A 6,246-nucleotide genomic window follows, 5' to 3' on the forward strand; every position below is an offset into this window, starting at 1 on the left:
AGAAGTAAATGTCAAACAGACGGTTTTTTGTGGTTACTGTGTTACGTAAGTTGGGCGGGAAAAGAGACGACAGATAGAATTTAAATGCGAAAAAGAGTGATAACGCATGTTATAAATATCATTGCTTATTCTCAGTTTTCTCTTTTTGCTTATTTTCTTAAGAATGATAGAATGCTTTGCAATCATAAGACTCGTGCAGTAGTTGCGCATACAAATACTTTTCAAGGTCTAGGGGAGAGAGAAGATGCTATGAAATAATCAGTGATATATAATATGCATTGATCTACATCCAACGAGCTAAAAACGATGGTAATAATCAATTACATTTGAACTTACTACGAGTAAGTATAACAATTTATTTTCATAATTATAAATTTGTATATTACGATATTCATAATACTAATCTAAGTCATTGAAGATCTATGCATGTGTTCAGATTCAGATGGAGAAAAGAAGAAATGTAAATTATTAGAATGTTGTAACAGAAACATGTTTTTTGTTTGTTTATTTTAATATTTGGGAGTATCCCTTCATAAGATATTTAAAAATTCTAGTATATTGTGACCTATCGACACGACTTTCTAATCAAATTTTTTCGCAGTAGTACAACTAAACAATGAGTAGCATTTAATCAGTAGTATAAAACAAATCGAAACTATTTACAGTAGTTCACATAAATGGCAAAGTAGCCATGCTCTAGGTACTTGTGATAATTTGGCAAGGCAAATTGCAATAATCTAAAGAAAAGACAAAGTGACAAAAAGCAAAAGACAAGAAAACAAAGTGTGAGTGGTATTGTATGTAATCTTATTCTTAACAATGTCTGCTGTATTTATAGGATCATTATCCTGTTGAAAGTAAAAATCTTCGTAAATATTATATAAAAATCTCATTTATTATTATTTATAATAATATAAATACATACTAAATATTAATATAAATTAATAATAATATAAATACAAACTAAATATTATTTTCGTGTTCGAATATGCGGAAAAAGTTATGAATATTTTACAAAAGAAACTGTGGTATTTTAATTATTCCAATTGATCCTTATTATTATCGTTTAGCGTTTAAAGTTCATCTAAAAAAAAAACGTTATGATATTAAATAAGAATTTGTTTATCCATAAGTATTAACTATAATAATCCTTTTTGTTACTAGGCACTCAAATAAGTATCTCATTCATGCAAAGGTCTCGTTTAAACTATCGGAATATGTAGGAGTCTTAACTCATGCGACGATAGGATACATCCAAAGGATTTTTTGCGGAATGTTATTAGCGCAATAGTATGTTGTAACAACAGGATTACAAATAATTAAGTATATTTACCTATTACTAGAAAATTAATAGCTTTACTGTCTTGAAGATTATTGTTATTTTCCTTCAATCGTTTTTGGTATACCAGGACATCGTAGTTCGTTTCTATTATAATTAATAGAAATGTGAGTACGACTATTAACCTAAAAAAAAACAATAACAAGAAAATATAATTATATTATATATTTAACGAAGGACTATCATAAATGATAAAAGAATTGCTGATTTACATCATTGTAATGAATGTTCCACTTAATAACCACCGATGGTCATCAATCGATCTCTTACTTCTACCAACGTAAAATCGGCTAAATATAGTTCGCCTTTAAAAAGAGTTCTTTTCCTTAACATGTTTTCTAGAAGAATAGAAAGTTGATTCTTCGCAAAGGATGCTGGTAAAAGTAATTTCAGTGACCGCAAATTAGTTGAATTTTGAAATGATTTTTTTTTTATTAAATAGATTCGTATAAAATTATTATAACTTTGTATACTTTTTATTTCGCATTATTTAAAAAAATGTGCGTTTGTAAGCAGCTTATATGAGCATTTACCGACAGAATGCTCAATAATATATAATGTGTATTGATTTACATCCAAAGAAAAAAAAACACTTCTTCTCTTCTTCTTCTTCTTTTTATAAGAACTTCGGTCCTGTTATAATAGATTTTAAGATATTGCCGGAAACGCTTTATTTTTGTTTTTACCGAGGGTAGGTGTTACTAGCCTTTCCCTCGAAAAAATACTCTTCCTTTGTCTGAGCTTGGGACCAGCTTGGTATTAAACTAGGCGAAGTTTTGACGTAAACAGCACACGTTGTTCCCACCCACCAAGCGGTCACCCATCCAAGTACTAATCGTGCCCATCGCTGCTTGACTTCAGTGATCGAACGAGGATCAGTACTTTCAGCGCGGCATGGTCGTTGAATAAAAAACGATGGTATTTAATCTATTACATTTGAACTCATTACAAGTATGTATGATTATTTATTGAAGTTATACTTCTTTTGGCGCGTTTGGGAAAATGTAATGGGAGTGGATTTTGTTCCGAGCGTCAGTAAAAACGACACCACGAAGTTTGTCAGTATTTACGATGCGCGGCAAAACGATTTCAAATTTACGGCATGAAGTTGTCTTCTCTTCTTCTTCCCATTTTTTCTCAAGCGGGTCACCCATCCAAGTACTAATCGTACTCAGCGCTGCTTTACTTAAATGATCGAGCGAGAACTAATGCTGTAACCGCGCCATGGCTGTTGACGCGTGAAGTAATTCGATATATCTCTCTTATATTTAGTGTGGACTGATATCTATATTTTGATATTTTTGAAGTTATTCTTTTTATTCTTTCTTATATATATATAATATCGATCGATTGAAAATATTTTTCTTTTCTTTTTTTGAAGTTATTTAGTTAACTTAATAGAAAAGAATAATTAGTAGCTTATCTACTCATATTTTCAATCCTCCTCCTTTTTACCTGGTCACGCTATAAATATATATATTGTAACGCTCCCGCCCAAAACACAGATTTCGTGAAACAACAAGAATAGAACTTTATTAAACAGCGCGAACTCTTACAACCGTTAAGACTCTTTCTACAGTTTCCCGAATTACAAACACGTCCGTGCTTTCCGAGCTCCTGTCAAATTCTGTTGATCAACAACTCGTAGCTTGGAAACGGCCTTCACGTCCTTTTTCCAAGGACGGCTCGAAACAGGGCCGTAACAATATATATAAAATTAAATAACCTCAATAAATAAATGAGAATAAAAATATAATAGTAAAAGAAAAATAATCTTCTTACATTAGAAAATATTATTGATCATCAAGCAGGGAAGAGAAACAGGTTTCTTTATCAACTATATTCTATGTAAAAATAAAATTAATAATAATAATACTAATAATGTAATAATAATAACATTAATTAATAAACTAGAAAAATTAAAAACTAACAAGGAAAATTAATAACGATAATAATAATAATAATATGTTATCATTATGATAGGTAATCTGTAATTAATTATAAAAATATGGAGAGTGTAGCATAAAAGAATGGAAACGTATTGTGCAATATGAATTTATTGTGATTGTTTTGAAGTTATACTTCTTTTTCAATACTAAATAACGAGCGTAGCCTGACGAGGATTTCCTTCAGAATTCGTGAGGCACTCAACGTAATAACGATTTATGTACCATTTATAAAGATTATAGATTCTTAACGTATATTCGAAATACGCGGCTCAATCATTTTGAAAAGATTGAAAATAACGAAATTTTCTTATCGTCCCTCCCCACTTTTTAAACCGTTGCTAAGCACGCCCTGCTGGGCCTATTAAACAAAGCACTCGTCCTATTCTTCCACTGGACGCCTACGACGATACGTCTTAGATGAGCAGCGAAGAATTTACAAAGAAAGCGACGAACAAAGCGATTTAAGCTAGAACGAAATAAGAAAAGTATAAGTATTCCTTATACTTCCATAAACGAGGTGAACCTTTTTGTTGAATCCGTATACAAGCGAAGCGAGCAAGAGGTGAGATTCGTGTTTAATTTTTTGTTAAAACCGCAATTCCTTATTATGTTTAATTTATCAACCAGAGCTTTTAAGCTACAAGGCTTTTTGTCTGACGAGCCAATATAGTATTATACTTTGTATTTACTTAACCAAGAGTTTTTCTTTTTCTTATTTGTTGTTTTATTTTATTAATTTTGTTAATAATTGTATTTTATTTAAATTATATTTATTATCTTTATTTTATTAAAGTTTTTATTGAAGTTATATTTTATTTTATTTACAAATGTAGAGTATATATTGGCATTCGGGAAAATTGTAGTTATTTCATATTGAATACAATGAAGATGGAGAAGTAAATGTTGTGTGGCTTAAGTTTTCAGATTCACTAAAGATTGACTAGAAAATTAGATCAAATTTTGAAGCTGTTAGTAAGAAAGTTCCGTGGTGGGCCCGCGTTGACTGGGCTACTTTTGCACCCTGGTGGTATATGTGAGAACCGTTGAGTGTGTGGGTGGGTATGCGTGTATATTTTTTTGAGTGAATGTGAAACTTTAATTAGAAGTAGGTAGGACCCCGGAATGGCACGTGGCATACTTGCATTTTTCAGTGCGAGTCCCCACTTCCGGGTTTTATACGGAATTGTCACAAAATTCTATCTTTTTATTCTATCTTACTTGACTTGTAAATTTTTTGTGTGACAATTCTGTATTATGCATTATGTATCATGAATCAAAAGAATTTGCAACCATTTAAGAAATTCATTTCTATTTCGATTTTATCTCGAACGAGATAGATGATATGTTATCAGTTGAGAAGAAGCAAAACCGGTTAGAAAATTCGTACACTAACCCGTTGAAACGATTGTATACATTAGAGCGAACACTAACATATAAATTAGAAATTCGCAACCAATACACAGAACTCCTATACAAGGGTGGAAATCCGGATTATACGGAAAAAATCGACAAACCCTTCCGTAATAAGGGACACTACTTTACATATCACGAGTCAATTAAACATTCTAGTATTATCACGAAACATCGGATAATCTTAAACGCATTTGCAAAGTTTAGTAACGGCCTTACTTTAAATGACGCATCAATGGTCGTTCTAATTAATCAAAACACTCCTATTACGAGTTTCATAAGATTTAAATCACATGTAATCGCACTCACGGTGGATATAACAAAAACGCATCGAAAAATGTTAACGGATCCGCTTGACTGCAGGGTTCGATTCATTCTCTGGCGTCGATACAAAAATGAATACGAAAGGATATACAGAATGAATACAATAATACAAGGAATAATAACGTCTACATCCTTTCTAGCAACGCGCATGTTGAATCAGCTCCGCTAACGATAAAGCAAAACAATTTCTTAGGGCCGACGTTATGCCAAAAAAGGCGTTGGTAAAATCGTTCAAACGCTACCGGATTCGTATTATTAAAAAAACAATAATTACGCATGCATCATTTATAACTTGTATTCTTGTGATAAAGACTGACCTAAATTCTCTTCCTATCGCACCGTTATCAAACAATCCAAATAACCCGAGTGTGATACCACCATATCATTTTCTAATGGATGATTCGCTAATAAATTGGCCAGATCACGATTACAAGGACGTGCCATCTAGTCGATTACCATATTATCAATATATACAAAAAATGCGGAAACACTTTTGGACTAGATGGAAGAAGGAATGTCTAAGCGAACAAACATTCCGTAAGAAAGAGCACAAGGAAGGCACATTGATAACTCTCCGAGAAGAAAGCTCTTCTCCACTAAAATGGCCATTAGGTCGAGTGACAGAGTTACATACAGGCGCCGCCCGTATAACGCGAGAAGTAATAATGAAAACCGTTAATGATTATTTAAAACGAAGTTTCAAAAAACTATCTCCTTTACTCAATGATACCGAAACAATAAAAAAAGACTTGAACGATTCAGCAACTATTATAGCAATACCTTTATATAACAAGATTATATGTACTGTAATCATTAGAGTGATATCTTGTAACGAATTTGTATACGATTCTGCGAATGTTAAAGATTTGAACAGGGTCCGTTCAAGGGGGGCGGTATGTTGCGTATCCTACGGAAGCGAGTGAGTGAGATCATCGGGACGTGTCGAGACATAGCGACAAAGAAGCATCTTAATTCAGCGGTAAAACCAAGGCGCGCAACGATCCCCTTGTAAGAGTACCTTCGTTCATCTAACACGCGTTCTCCCATCATTTCTATTAAGCAAATCATATACATCGACAGCTACGTTATCTGTTTCTCCCGCAATGAGTCCGCGAGTTTCATCGCCTTTTTCTATAAAAGCTCCGTGTTCTCTAACACTTCCCTATTTTACCACGAACCTGCGAGCGATCACATCGAAGAGAGCTACACTCCTGCGCAACGGAA

The 6,246-nt window shown here is 32.8% G+C and overlaps 1 protein-coding gene across 1 annotated transcript in view; it reads right to left on the reverse strand.

Annotated features, from left to right (window-relative positions):
- Positions 1–6,246, reverse strand: part of LOC122515474 (nose resistant to fluoxetine protein 6-like) — a 44,138-nt gene that overhangs the window by 8,032 nt on the left and 29,860 nt on the right. The gene's annotated exons all lie outside the window — the stretch shown is intronic.

This window comes from Polistes fuscatus, unplaced genomic scaffold (genome assembly GCF_010416935.1).
Source record: "Polistes fuscatus isolate 324 unplaced genomic scaffold, CU_Pfus_HIC Scaffold18, whole genome shotgun sequence".
Lineage (NCBI taxonomy): Eukaryota > Metazoa > Arthropoda > Insecta > Hymenoptera > Vespidae > Polistes > Polistes fuscatus.